Here is a 16056-nt window from a genome sequence, read left to right as displayed (position 1 = left end):
CTCTAACTCCCCTTGTCCTCCATGTTATTTGTTATGTTCCAAAAATAAGTGAAACCATATGATAATTGACTCTCTCTGCTTGACTGATTTCACTCAACATAATCTCTTCCAGTCCCATCCATGTTGCTACAAAAGTTGGGTATTCATCCTTTCCGATGGAGGTATAATACTCCATAGTGTATATGGACCACATCTTCCTTATCCATTCATCTGTTGAAGGGCATCTTGGTTCTTTCCAAAGTTTGGCGACCATGGCCATTGCTGCTATAAACATTGGGGTACAGATAGCCCTTCTTTTCACTACATCTGTATCTTTGGGGTAAATACCCAGTAGTGCAATGGCAGGGTCATAGGGAAGCTCTATTTTTAATTTCTTGACGAATCTCCACACTGTTCTCCAAAGTGGCTGCACCAACTTGCATTCCTACCAACAATGTAAGAGGGTTCCCCTTTCTCCACATCCCCTCCAACACATGTTGTTTCCTGTCTTGCTAATATTTAATTAAAAAATATATATTTTTCTTTTTTTCCTCTTTATTTTCATATCAGGCTTATAATCCTTTGTTTATTTGTTGGTTCATTTGTTTTCTTCTCTTACTTTTTGGATCAATCTTCTTTTTTATTTTTTTCTCTCTATCTCTTTTCTTCTTTCCCTACTCTTCTTTCCCTCCTTGTTTATTATTTTTTAGAATCAGGTTTATGTTTTATTATTTGTCTGTTTGTATTCATCTTTATCCCATTTCCTTTTCTCTTGGATAAGTATTTTTATTTCTTTTTGTTTTTCTTTTTATCTGTTCTTCTTTCTTTTTCTTTTTTTCCTTTACAATCTCAACTTCACAAAACAAATCAAAGCACACCTACTTAATGTTCCAAACACTCGCCACTATGATCAAAGAGGAACTTTGTAGAGGAAGGACCAGTGGGAACAGAAGCTAAAATACAACAGCAGAGTGTACTCAGCATACACCAGAAACATTTCCTGAAATCATGTTTCTCTTGTTGTTGTTATTGTTTTTTTATTATTATTATTATTTAATTTCCTCCAATCCTTTCTGGACACAATGAGTAGGAGAAATTCAGTGTAAAAGGAAAAAAAAAAACAGGAGTTAGTACACTCTCCCATGAATAAATCAATATGGATTTAAGTAAAATGTCTGAACTAAAATTCAGACCAATGATTATAAAGTTCCTAGTTGGGCTTGGAAAAGGCATAGAAGACCCTAGAGAATCCCTTTCTGCTGAAATAAATGAACTAAAAACTAATCAGGCCAAAACTAAAAATGCTACTACAAGATACAGTAAAAAATAGAGGCTCTGATGGAATAAATGAGCCAGAAGAGAAAGGCAATGATACAGAAATCAAAGTGATAGAAAATAAGTAAACTGAGAAAAAGAGAAAAAAAACTACTGAAACATGAAGGAATCCACATCTACCAAGACCACTGAAGACAGAGTGTTCCAAAACATCAGCTTCTGGTGAAAATAAGACAAGACTTGCTTTTTTTTCTTAAAAAAAGTTTTTTTTTCTTTATTTTTATAAGGCTTATAATTTTTTGTTCATTTGTTGGTTGGTTTTCTTCCCTTCTTTTTCAGATCAGCTTTTTCTTTCTTTCTCTTTTCTTTTCTTTTCTTTTCTTCTTTTCCTTTATTTTCTTTTATTCTTTCCTTACTCTTTATTCCTTTTTACTTACTCTTTGTAATCATGCTTATATTTTTTACTTTGTCCATTTGTTTCTATTTTTGTTCCTTTTCCCTTTATCTTAGATCAGGGTTTTTGGGTTTTTTTTTTTGTTTTGTTTTTCCTTTTAGAAGTTTATCTTAACAAACAAATCAAAGCACAGTAAGTTAAAGGCCTAGATACTCCTGACTACAAGAAAGGAGGAACTCTTTAGAGGACAGACTGGTGCGAAAGAGTAGCCAAAATACAACAACAAGAGTGTACACAGCATACACCAAATAGTTGCTGCAGTTTTTGTTCTTGTTGCTATTACTGTTGTGGTTAGAATATTTTTTTTTATTTTTTTTCCTCCTTTTACTTTCTGCTTTTCTTCTCTGGACAAAATAATGAAGAGTAATTCACCCCAAATTAAAGAACAGAGGGAGTACGAAGAACCAGGAGTTTAAACATATATGGATATAAGTAGGGTGTCAGAACTATAATTTAAAACAACAATTATAACAATACTAGCTGATCTTGATAAAAGTATAGAAGACACTAGAGAATCTCATACTGCAGAAATAAAATAACTTAAATCTAATCAGGCCAAAATTAAAAATACTATAACTGATATAGGGTCCCAAGTAGAGGCCATAAAAATGAGGATAAACTAATCAGAAGATCAGGTAGGTGATACAGAAGATAAAATTATGGAAATAATTAAGCTAAAAAGAAGAGGGAAAGAAAAATATAAGATCATGAAGGTAGAGTTAGGGAACTCAGTGATTCCATAAAATGAAATAGCATCTATGTTACAGAAGTTTCAGAAGGAGATTAGCAGAAAAAAGCGACAGAAGGTTTGTTTGAACAAAGTATAGCTAAAAACTTCCTTAATCTGGGGAAGGAAATAAGCATTCAAGGGCATTCACAGAGAACTCCCCTTAAAATCAACAAAAATAGTTCAACACCTCAACATATTTTAGTGAAACTGGCAAATAACAAAAGCAAAGTGGAAATCCTGAAAGCAGCTTGGGACAAGTGGTCCTTAACCTAAAAGGGTAGACACATACAGGTGGCAGCAGACTGGTCCACAGAGAACTAGCAAGCCAGAAAGGACTGACAGTATATTCAATGTGCTAAATGGGAAAAATGTGTAGCCATGAATACTTTACCCAACAAGGCTGTCATTCTAACAAGATGGTCATTCAGGATAGAAGGAGAGATACAGAGTTTCAAAAAAAAAAAAAAAAGAATCTGTAAACACTACACCAGCCCTACTAGAAATATTAAAGGGGAGACTTTGAGTGAAGTGAGAACCCAAAAGTTACAAAGACCAGAAAGGAACAGAAACTATCTGTAGAAACAGTGACTTTATAGGTAATACAATGGCACTAAACTCGTATCTTTCAATTATTTTTGTGAATGTAAAGGGACTCAATGCTCCAGTCAAAAGACATTGGGTATAAGAATAGACAGAAAAGAAGACACATCAATATGCTGCTTACATAATATTCATTTTTAATCCAAAGACAACTCCAGATTGAAAATAAGAAGGTGGGGGTGCCTGGGTGGCTCAGTGGGTTAAGCTGCTGCCTTTGGCTCAGGTCATGGTCTCAGGGTCCTGGGATCAAGTCCCGCATTGGGCTCTCTGCTCAGCAGGGAGCCTACTTCCTTCTCTCTCTCTCTCTGCCTGCCTCTCAGTGTACTTGTAATTTCTCTCTGTCAAATAAATAAATAAAATCTTAAAAAAAAAAAGAAAAAAAAAGAAAATTAGAGGGTGGAGAACCATTTATCATGTTAATGGAAAATCAAAAGAAATCTGGAGTAACGATACTTATATCAAACAAATTATATTTTAAACCAGAGATTGTAATAAGAGATAAAGGACACTGTATCATAATAAAGTGTTCTATCCAACAAGAAGATTGAACTATTGTAAATATTTATGCTTCCAACTTGGGAGCACCCAAATATATAAATCAATTAATAAAAAACCTAAAGAAATCCATTGATAATAGCACAATAGTAGTAGGAGACTTTAAGAACTGACACAGCAATGGACATATCATCTAAGCAGAAGATCGATAAGAAAATAAGAGCTTTGACAGAATGGCTAAAATCAACAAGTCAGGAAATGACAGATGCTGGCGAGGATGCGGAGAAAGGGGAACCTTCCTCCACTGTTGGTGGGAATGCAAGCTGGTGCAGCCACTCTGGAAAACAGCATGGAGGTTCCTCAAAATGTTGAAAATAGAACTGCCCTATGACCCAGCAATTGCACTATTGGGTATTTACCCTAAAGATACAAACGTAGTGATCCAAAGGGGCACGTGTACTCGAATGTTTATAGCAGCAATGTCCACAATAGCCAAACTATGGAAAGAACCTAGATGTCCATCAACAGATGAATGGATCAAGAAGATGTGGTATATATACACAATGGAATACTATGCAGCCATCAAAAGAAATGAAATCTTGCCATTTGCGACAACATGGATGGAACTAGAGCATATCATGCTTAGCGAAATAAGTCAAGCAGAGAAAGACAACTATCATATGATCTCCCTGATATGAGGAAGTGGTGATGCAACATGGGGGCTTAAGTGGGTAGGAGAAGAATCAATGAAACAAGATGGGATTGGGAGGGAGACAAACCATAAGTGACTCTTAATCTCACAAAACAAACTGAGGGTTGCTGGGGGGAGGGGGTTTGGGAGAAGGGGGTGGTGTTATGGACATTGGGGAGGGTATGTGCTTTGGTGAGTGCTGTGAAGTGTGTAAACCTGGTGATTCACAGACCTGTACCCCTGGGGATAAAAATATATGTTTATAAAAAATAAAAAATTAATTAAAAAAAAAAGAAAATAAGAGCTTTGAATGACACACTGGAACAGATGGACATCAGAGATATATTCAGAATATCCCATCCCAAAACAACAGAATACACATTCTTTTCTAGTGCAAATGGTACATTCTCCAGAATAGATCAAATCCTGGGTTACTAATCAGGCCTAACCTTGAGATCATACCATGCATATTTTCAGAACACAATGCTACGAAACTTGAAGTCAACCACAAGAAAAAAAAAATTTGGAAGGACCAAATATACATGGAGATTAAAGGATATCTTACAAAAGAATGAATGGGTGAACCAGAAAATGAAGGAAAATTTTTGAAAATAAATAAAAGCAAATGAAAATGAAAACATGACAGTTCAAAACCTTTCGGGGTTGCAGCAAAGGTGGTCCTATGAGGGCAGTATATAGCAATATAGGCCTTTCAGAAGAAACCAAAAAAAGTCTCAAATACACAAACTTATGCCTAAAGTAGCTGGAAAAAGAATAGAAAATAAAGCCTAAATCCAACAGGAGAAGAGAAATAATAGAGGTTAGAACAGAAATCAATTATACAGATTGATATATAGATTGAAATCAAATATATATATATATATATATATATGAACAGATCAGTGAAACTAGAGCTGGTTCCTTGAAAGAAATAACAACATTGATAAGCCTCTAGCCAGAATTATCAAAAAGAAAAGAGAAAGGACCCAAATAAATAAAATCATGAATGAAACAAGAAAGATCACAACCAACACAGAAGAAATACAATTATAATAGAATATTATGAGCAATTCATGCTAAAAAAATTGGCAATCTGGAGGAATGGATAAATTTCTAGAAACATACAAACTACCAAAACCGAAACAAGAAAAAAAAATTAAAAACCTGAAAAACCTGAATAAACCCATAACCAGCAAAAAAAATAAAATAAAATAAAATAAAAGTAATCAAAAATCTCTCCAACAAACAAATTTTATGGGATGTCTACAAAAATCTTAAAGAAGAATTAATATCTATGCTTCAGAAACCATTATAAAAATAGATATGGAAGGAAATTATCTAAACTCATTCTATGAGGCTAGCATTACTTTGATCCTAAAACCAAAGACCCCACTAAAAAGGAGAATTAAAGACCAGTATATCTGATTAACATGGATGCAAAAATTCTCACCAAGACACTACCTAATAGAATCCAACAGTACATTCACCATGACCAAGTGAGATTTATTCCTGGGCTTTAGAGGTGTTTCAGCATCCATAAATAAATGAATGTGATAGACTACATTAATGCAAGAAAGTATAAGAACCACATCATCCTTTCAATAGATGCAGAAAAAGAAAATGCATCCTTTCTCGATTAAAAAACAAAACAAGACCAAAAAAAAAAAAAAACCAGCAACAACAACAATACAAAACCTCTCCACAGCATAAGGGTAAAAGAAATATACCTCAGCATCATAAAAGCCATGAGACTTACAGGGAATATCATTCTCAGTGGGAACAAGATGAGAGCTTTTACCCCTAAAGGGACTATCATTCTCAGTGGGAACAAGATGAGAACTTTTACCCCTAAAGGCAGTAACACAACAGGGATGTACTTTATCAATGTTTTTGTTCATAATGCTGGAAGTCCTAGCCTCAGTAGTCAGACAACGAAAAGAAATAAAAGGCATTCAAATTAGCAAAGAAAAATTCAAACCTTTATTATTCATAGACAACATGATACTCTGTAGAAAATCCAAAAGACTCCACCAAAAAATTGTTAGAACTGAAACAGGAATTCAGAAAAGTAGCAGGACTTAATATCAATGCACAGAAGTCAGTTGAATTGCTGTACACTAATAATGAAGAAGTAGAAAGTGAATTTAAGGAATCAATCCCATTTACAATTGTACCAAAAACCTTAAGACACCTAGGAATAAACCTAAAATACTCCTTTTTGTTAGGTTTATTCTGTACTCTGTACTCTGTATCTGTACTCTGAAAAATCTAGAACACTTATGAAAGAGATTGAGGAAGATACAAAAAAATAGAAAAAGTATTCCATGCTCATAGATTGGAAGAACAAATATTTTTGAAATGTCTGTGCTACCCAAATCAATCTACACAGTCAATGGAATCCCTATCAAAATACAAGCAGCGTTTTTCACTGAGCTGGAACAAACAATTCTAAAATTTCTATGGAACAACAAAAGACCTTGGGTAGCCACAGTAATGTTGAAAATGAAAGCCAAAGTAGAAAGCATCACAATTCATGACTCAAGCTGTATTCTAAATCTGTAATCATCAAGACAGTATGGTACTGGCACAAAAACTGACATAGAGATCAATGGAACAGAATACAGTACCCAGAAATAGACTCTCAACGCTATAGTCAACTAATGTGTTTTGTTTTGTTTTTAGAGATTTTATTTATTTATTTGCGAGAGAGACACAACAGAGAGAGAACACAAGCAGGGGACTGGAGAGGGACTGCAGGTTTCCCACTGAGTGGGGAGCCTGATGCAGGTCTTGATCCAAGGATGCTGGGATCATGACCTGAGCTGAAGGCAGACACTTAATGACTGAGCCACCCAGGCACCCCTATGGTTAACTAATCTTTAACAAAGCAAGAAAAAATATCCAATAGAGAAATGACAGTCTCTTCAACAAATAGTATTGGGAAAATTGGACACCAAAGTGTAAAGGAATAAAACTGGATCATTTTATTCCACCATATACAAAAATGAATTCAAAATGGAGTAAATACCTAAATGTGTGAGAGGAAACCACCAAAATCCTAGAGGAGAACACAGGCAATAACATCTTTGACCTTGACCACAGCAACTTCTTCCTAGACATGTCTCTAAAGGCAAGAGAAACAAAAACAACAATGAACTATTGAGACTTCATCAGGATAAAAATATTTAAACAGCCAAGGAAATAATCAATAAAACTACAAGGCAACCAATGGAATTGGAGAAGAAATTTACAAAAGACATATCAGATAAAAATCTACTATCAAAAATTTATAAAGAACTTACAAAACTCAATACACAAAAATATAAGAAAAATGCATTGAAGAAATGGACATATAGTATGAACAGACATTTTTCCAAAGAAGACATAAAAATGGCTCATAGACACATGAAAAAAAAATGTTCAACATCATTCAACATCAGGGAATACTATGCAAAACTGCAGTGAGATAACACCTCATACTGGTCAGAATGGCTAAAATGAGGAACTCAGGAAAAAAACAGTGTGAGTGAGGATGTCAAGAAACACTTCATGAGAATGCAAACTGGTACAGCTACTCTGGAAAACAGTATGGAGTTTCTCCTAAAATTTAAAAAGAGAACTACCCTACCATTCAACAACTGCACTACTAGGTATTAACCCAAAGGATACAAAAATCCTGATTCAAAGGGACACATGCTTAAAGCAGCAATTTTCACAATAGTCACAATATGGAAAGAGCCCAAATGTCTATTGGGATGAATGGATAAAGAAGATGTTTACATATAGAATGAAATATTACTCAGCCATTAAAATAATGAAATCTTGTCAATTGCAACAACATGGGTGGAATTGGAATGTATTATGCTAAGGGAGAGAAGTCATTCAGAGCAAGATAAATATATTTTTTCACTCAGGTGTGGAATTTAAGAAATAGAACACATGAACATCAAGGAAGGGAAGGAAAAATAAAGTAAGATGAAAACAGAGAGGAAGGGGCAAACCATAAGAGACTTTTAAATATAGGAAATAAACTGAGGTTTGCTGGAGGGAAGGTGGGTGGGAAGGATGGTGAAACTGGATGGTGAGAATTACAGAGGGTACTTGATGTAATGAGCACTGGGTGTTTTTTCTTCTTTTTTTAAGATTTTATTTATTTGACAGAGAGAGATTACAAGTAGACAGAGAGGCAAGCAGAGAGAGAGAGAGAGGGGCGGGGGAGGAAGCAGGTTCCCTGCCGAGCAGAGAGCCCGATGCAGGGCTCGATCCCAGGACCCTTAGATCATGACCTGAGCTGAGGCAGAGGCTTAACCCACTGAGCCACCCAGGCACCCAGAGCACTGAGTGTTTTATGCAACTCACGAATTACTATAATATACCCCTGAAAATAATAATACAGTATATGTTTACTAAATTTAATGTAAATTAAAAAATTTAAAAGTTGTATAAAATTTTGAAGAAAAAAAAAAGAAGGCATTAGTGAAAACCTTACAACAGAGTTAAAATAGAATCAATCAGAGATGAAAAGTGAAATAAATGAGAGGAAACAGGCTGGATGGAGTGCACAATAGGCTAGAAAATGCAGAGAAATGAAATAGTGACCTTGAAGACAAAACAATGGAAAATAATGAAATTGAACAGAAGAGCAAAAAAAGAATTATGCAACTCAAGAGTAGACTTAAGGATCTTAGTGACTACAACAAATTTAACATTTATATTATAGGAGTTCCAGAAGAAGAGAGAAAAAATTGAGTAGAAAATTTATTTGAGGAAATAATAGTTGAAAACTTCCCTGATCTGGGGAAAGAATAGACATCCTGATCCAGGAGGCACAGATAATCCCCATCAAAATCAACAAAAATAGGCCAACACTAAGATATATTATAAATAGGTTTGTAAAAGATAATGATAAAGAAAACAGTCTTAAAATAAGCAAAACAAAAGGAGTCCTTACCTTACAAAGGAAGAATAATAAGGCTAGCTGCAAATGTCTCAACAGGAATATGGCAAGCCAGAAGGCAGTGTCACAATAAATTCAAACTACTGAATGGGGAAAATCTACAATGAAGAATACTCTATCCAGCAAGGCCATCATTCAGAATAGAAGGAGAGGTAAAGAGTTTCCTAGATGAACAAAAACTAAAGGAATTCATGGTAACTAAACCATCTCTTCAAAGAATATTAAAGTGGCTTCTTTGAGTGGAACGATACCAAAAGTGACAAAAGACTAGAAAAGATCAGGAAAATCTCCAGAAACAATGACAAAACAATTAACAAAATGGCACCAAACATATAACTGTCAATAACTACTTTGAATCTAAATGGACTCAAGACTCTAATCACAAGACATAAGGTTTCAGAATGGATTAAAAAAATGAAGCCTACCTATATGCTGCCTACAAGAGACTTATTATTGGTCTAAAGACAACTGCAGACTGAAGTGAGGGGGTGGATAAACATTTAGCATTCACATGATTGCCAAAAGAAAACCAGAGTAGCAACACTCATATCTGACAAACAAGACTTTTTTGTTGTTTTTGTTTTTATATTATTTTTTTTTGAGCCCAAATGAGAGGATTTATTGAACACACATATATCAGATACCTCGTAGGCGCTGTACATACTTGTAAAAATCATAAAGCAGAAGATGGACATCTTAGATTCCACCACCTTAGAAACTTTATGTGTTCTCCTCCCCATACTTTTACCCAAATTCAGACAATTCTCTACATTTCCCTTCTCCTTCAAAACCCTCTGCTCTTCATTTCCACTGAGGGGAAAATATACATGAAATGTTTACAAGGGTGGGATGAAGAATTCTCTAAGCATGGCCTAATGATGAAAACCCATAAAGAAGAACATGAAATTTCGGCATGTGATCCACACACTTACAAAGATACAAACTCATGTCCATGATCAAAGTAAAAAACAGAAAAACAATATTCACAGAAAAAGGGTAACATGGTTCAATATTGTTGAGCCCAAGACCACTAGGAGGACCTGTGAGCATTCAAGTTGGATCTATTACCTATTGCAGTGAGAGAGAACACACCCCTTTGGGGGCCATGGGACATCTTAATTAATGAAGGTGTTAGAACCTGTGGGACATGGGCTTTGGATGGGAGTTTTGGAGAGGATCCATGGATGTGGGGTCCACTCCCAACTGCATGTTGTCAGGATGTGTACACAAATCCTATGGCTGAGCATCTCGGTGAGTCCGCTCTCCAGGCAGGCCAGACCAGAGTGAGGAGAGAGCAGTCATGGTAAAGAAGCAGCAGTTGCTCACACTGGCTGACACAGGGAGGTGTATGTTATTCTGTGGGTTGTTTAGTGCCTTGTTTTGTCTGTAATGACACAAAGTGAAGTTGTGGTTTCAGAGTGTCCTTGTCTGATGCTGATGTTTTGTGAGGTGACTGACTTATGTCCCACAGGAGAGGAATATGGCCAAATGGACATTCACCAGCTTCTGACCACTGAGTCCAACTGTCAGTGTCAGACCAGCTTCTGCTATTGGGGGCTGCTGGCTCTTCTCTCTTTTTCTTTTTTAGAGTGCGTGCTTTATTGGATTATCCAGAGTGAACACATGTAATCACCACCCAAACAATAGAATATTATCAGCATCTTAAATTTCCCCACTATGTCCCCAAACACTACCCAAACTACCTTTTAATACCATAGATTAGTTTTACCTATTTTTTTTAATATAATTTTTTATTTTTTATAAACATATATTTTTATCCCCAGGGGTACAGGTCTGTGAATCACCAGGTTTACACACTTCACAGCACTCACCAAAGCACATACCCTCCCCAATGTCCATAATCCCACCCCCTTCTCCCAAACCCCCTCCCCCCAGCAACCCTCAGTTTGTTTTGTGAGATTAAGAGTCACTTATGGTTTGTCTCCCTCCCAATCCCATCTTGTTTCATTGATTCTTCTCATACCCACTTAAGCCCCCATGTTGCAACACCACTTCCTCATATCAGGGAGATCATATGATAGTTGTCTTTCTCTGCCTGACTTATTTCGCTAAGCATGATACGCTCTAGTTCCATCCATGTTGTCGCAAATGGCAAGATTTCATTTCTTTTGATGGCTGCATAGTATTCCATTGTGTATATATACCACATCTTCTTGATCCATTCATCTCTTGATGGACATCTAGGTTCTTTCCATAGTTTGGCTATTGTGGACATTGCTGCTATAAACATTCGAGTACACGTGCCCCTTTGCATCACTACGTTTGTATCTTTAGGGTAAATACCCAATAGTGCAATTGCTGGGTCATAGGGCAGTTCTATTTTCAACATTTTGAGGAACCTCCATGCTGTTTTCCAGAGAGGTTGCACCAGCTTGCATTCCCACCAACAGTGTAGGAGGGTTCCCCTTTCTCTGCATCCTCACCAGCATCTGTCATTTCCTGACTTGTTGATTTTAGCCATTTTGACTGGTGTGAGGTGATATCGCATTGTGGTTTTGATTTGTATTTCCCTGATGCCAAGTGATATGGAGCACTTTTTCATGTGTCTGTTGGCCATCTGGATGTCTTCTTTGCAGAAATGTCTGTTCATGTCCTCTGCCCATTTCTTGATTGGATTATTTGTTCTTTGGGTGTTGAGTTTGCTAAGTTCTTTATAGATTCTGGACACTAGTCTATTTTTATCCTCCTTTAGTATTCAGGGGCATATTTGCCTTACAAAATGGTTTTGGATGATTTGTCTCTATTCCATTATTTGTAAGATTTTTATAAAGATTGTCATTAACTTTTTTAAGTGCTTGGTAGAACTCGCCATTGAAACCAAACCATGTAGTCTTGGGCTTTTCTGTGCTGGGAAATTTTTTTAATTCCAATTAAACTTCCATGCTTGTTATAGTTCTATAACATTTCCTATTTCTTGGATTCAAAGTACATTATTCAATATCAGTAACCTGTAAATTTTTAGAAATTATTCGAAAATTTTTTCCTAAAAAAACTGACTTGTTAGCATATATTTTATTTTTTTTAGTAATCTGTTATCATGCTATGTATTTCTATGGTTTTCTGTTGTATTGCTTTCCATCTCTCATTTTTTTTGAGATTTTTTTTCTTAGTTAATGTAGTTAAAGCATTGCCAATTTTGTTTACTTTTTGGAAAAACTAGTCATTACTTTCATTGTTATGTTATTGGTTATTCCGGTCTCCCTTTTATTTATCTCCAATTTTTCTATATTTCCTTCCTATAATAAATTTAAGCTAAGTTTCTTCTTTTTCTAGTTCCTTGTGGCATAAAGGTATGTGGTTTATTTGAACTTTTTTCTTAGGACCAATACTTACAGTGTAAATTAAAAAATATTAAATATATAGTAAGTCTTCTTCTTAATTTTAAGAGGGATGCTATTAAGATTTCACAATTACCATTTCTTAGGTCTAAGCTTTGACATAATTCCTTTTATCAATTAAAAGAAAATCTTTCCACCTACAAGGTGCTCAGATTTTTCCTTTTGTCATTAATGATTATTAACTTTATTGTCTTTCTGTATTTTTACTTTTTCTATTTTTTTAAATTTTCAAAAGATTATTTTACATACAGCATGGTTGAGGACAGAGGGAGAGGGAAATAATTTCATGGAGACTCACCACTTAAGGCAGAGCCCCATGTGAAGCTTCATATCAAGACTCTGAAATTAGGACCTAGTTGAAATCAAGAGTTTGATGCTTAATGAACTGAGCCACCCAGTCACCCCTACTTCCTATAATTTTAGAGATGATTATGAGTTTTTACTTCAAAAAATTTAAAGGTATGTTTATTTATTTAAGAGAGAGAGAACATGTGTGTGAATGGGGGGAGGGCAAAGGGTCATCCTCAAGCAGGCTCCCCACTGAGCACAGAGCCCAATGTGAGGCTTGATCCCAGGACCCTGAAATCATGTTCTGTGCCAAAATCAAGAGTTTGCTGCTTAATAGACTTAGCCACCAAGGTGCTCCTGAATACTTTTTTTTTCTTTAATTAGAGCACCAACTGTAATTTTAAACTTACTTTTTTTTTTTAAAGTGAATTATTTTTGTTTCCTTTGCCGTAGGAGATATATCTAGAAAGAAGTTGCTATGACCAACATCAAAGAGGTTACTGTCTGTCTTCTCTGCTAGAAGATGGTTTCTTGTCTCACATTTAGGTCTTTCATCCATTTTGAATGTATTGTTGTGTATGTTGTAAGAAACTGGTCCAATTTTATTATATTGCATGTTGGAGTTCATTTTTCTCAACACCATTTGTTGAAGAGGCAGTCATTTTCCCATTGGATATGTTTTTCTGCTTTGTCAAAGATTAAATCACCATATAGTTGTGAGTTGATTTGGGTTTGTTATTCTGTTCCATTGATCTGTGTATATTTTTGTGCCAATACCATATTGTCTTGATCACTACGTCTTTGCAATATAACTTGAAGTCTGGAATTGTGATGCTTCCAGATTAATTTTTCTTTTTCAAGATTGCTTTGGCTATTGGGGGTCTTTTTTGTTGCATACAAATTTTAGTTTTGTTCTTCTCTGTGAAAATTCTTTTTTGTTATTTTCGCAGGGACTACATTAAATGTATAACTTGCTTTGGGTGACTCCCTTTCTTTCAATCCGACGTACAAGCTGGTCTCTAGGATATTTCTAGCTTATCTAAAATATATTTCTCAAGGTTTCAACTCCTATTACTGTTCCATTGTACAATTTTATTTCATCCTTTATTATTTTTCTTGTTCTATGGAATATGTTCATAGAGGATCTCCTGACCCCTGTCTCAAAAATGCCATCAATACAATTATTTACACTAGTGACAGAATTATCTTCCTAAAACAATTTTGATCCCATTACTCTTCTGCTTAATAACTTGCAGTGGTAATAATTCCCAACTGCCTAGTAATAGAGTCTAAACTCGTTATTGTGGCATACATAGTCTTTTATAATTTGAACCCCACCAATCTCTGTATAGTGCTATTTCCTTCCTCAGAAGTCTTTTCTTTCAGAATAAAAAGAGAAGCCTCTTTTTGCCTCTAGTCATGCAAACTAAATTCTAGTTGTACCAAACTTCCTTGAATGTGCCATCCCCTTTCATATCTTTATGCCTTTACACTTGTATAGAATGCCCTTCCTTCCCTTCTTATCCTAGAAAAATCTTATTTGAAGATTAAGCTTATTATCACCCTCTTCATGAAGACTTTCCAGGCTTTTCTGAAGTTATTTATACCCTTTTTAGTTCTCCCACATCAGTTTAACCATGTCTTTTTTAAGTAATACTTATAAGATAGGATTTATTTAGATCTATGTTATCTCCTTCCAGTATATTGCATACTTTCTGAGGCAAAGACCTTAATCAAATTTGTGTCTTCAGCATCCCATAGAGACATAAATGTTTATTAAATAGTGTTCATCAAAACTAAAGAGATCAAAGTATAATGTTTAATCTTTCATTCAGAGTTAATGTCATTCACATATATGTATATTTAATTTTATATTTACTATAATACAGAAATAGATGAAATTCACTTCTTTTTCTAAATTATTCACTTCCAAAGGTAGTTACATGACATGGTAAACTTATTTTTTTTTAATTTTTCATTTAGTTTTTTAATTTAAAAATTTTGAAAAACAATCAAGACCCATATTTTGTCTACTTTTTTCTATTTGAATTTGCATTTCATAAATAGAACATTTATCAAGCTACCTTTTTTCTTTTCAGCATAACAGAATTCATTGTTTTTGCACCACACCCACTGCTCCATGCAATCAATGCCCTCTCCAATACCCAACACCCAGCTCCCCCACCCTCCCACCCCCCAACCCCTTCAATACCCTCAGATTGTTTTTCAGAGTCCACAGTTTCTCATGGTTCACCTCCCCTTCCAATTTCCCTCAACTCTCTTCTACTTTCCATCTCCCCATGTCCTCCATGTTATTGTTATGCTCCACAAATAAGTGAAACCATATGATAATTGACTCTCTCTGTTTGTCTTTTTTCACTCAGCATGATCTCTTCCAGTTCTGTCCATGTTGATACAAAAGTTGGTATCCATCCTTTCTGATGGAGGCATAATACTCCATAGTCTATATGGACCACATCTTCCTTATCCATTCGTCCGTTGAAGGGTGTCTTGGTTCTTTCCACAGTTTGGCGACCATGGCCATTGCTGCTATAAACATTGGGGTACAGATGGCCCTTCTTTTCACTACATCTGTATCTTTGGGGTAAATACCCAGGAGTGCAATGGCAAGGTCATAGGGAAGCTCTATTTTTAACTTCTTGAGGAATCTCCACACTGTTCTCCAAAGAGGCTGCACCAATATGCATTCTCACCAACAGTGGAAGAGGGTTCCCCTTTCTCCACATCCCCTCCAACACATGTTATTTCCTGTCTTGCTAATTTTGGCCATTCTAACTGGTGTAAGGTGGTATCTCAATGTGGTTTTAATTTGAATCTCCCTGATGGCTAGTGATGATGAACATTTTTTCATGTGTCCACTAGCCATTTGTATGTCTTTATTGGAGAAGTGTCTGTTCATATCTTCTGCCCAAATTTTGATATGATTATCCGTTTTGTGTGTGTTGAGTTTGAGGAGTTCTTTATAGATCCTGGATAGCAACCTTTTGTCTGTACTGTCATTTGCAAATATCTTTTCCCATTTCATGGGTTACCTCTTTGTTTTGTTGACTGTTTCCTTTGATCAAGCTACCCTTTAACTTTGATTTTAATTAATGGGTATAGTAACTATCAGTTTAGCTTAGAGGTGTGTTGGTATTATTGATATAATAATTAAATATAAAATATTAAATATAAAATATTGGTATAAAATTAAATATAATATAAAAT

Source organism: Mustela putorius, unplaced genomic scaffold (genome assembly GCF_011764305.1).
Source record: "Mustela putorius furo isolate JIRA1106 unplaced genomic scaffold, ASM1176430v1.1 tig00003838_pilon_pilon_pilon, whole genome shotgun sequence".
In the NCBI taxonomy this organism is placed as follows: Eukaryota; Metazoa; Chordata; class Mammalia; order Carnivora; family Mustelidae; genus Mustela; species Mustela putorius.
This window is presented reverse-complemented; position numbering follows the sequence as displayed.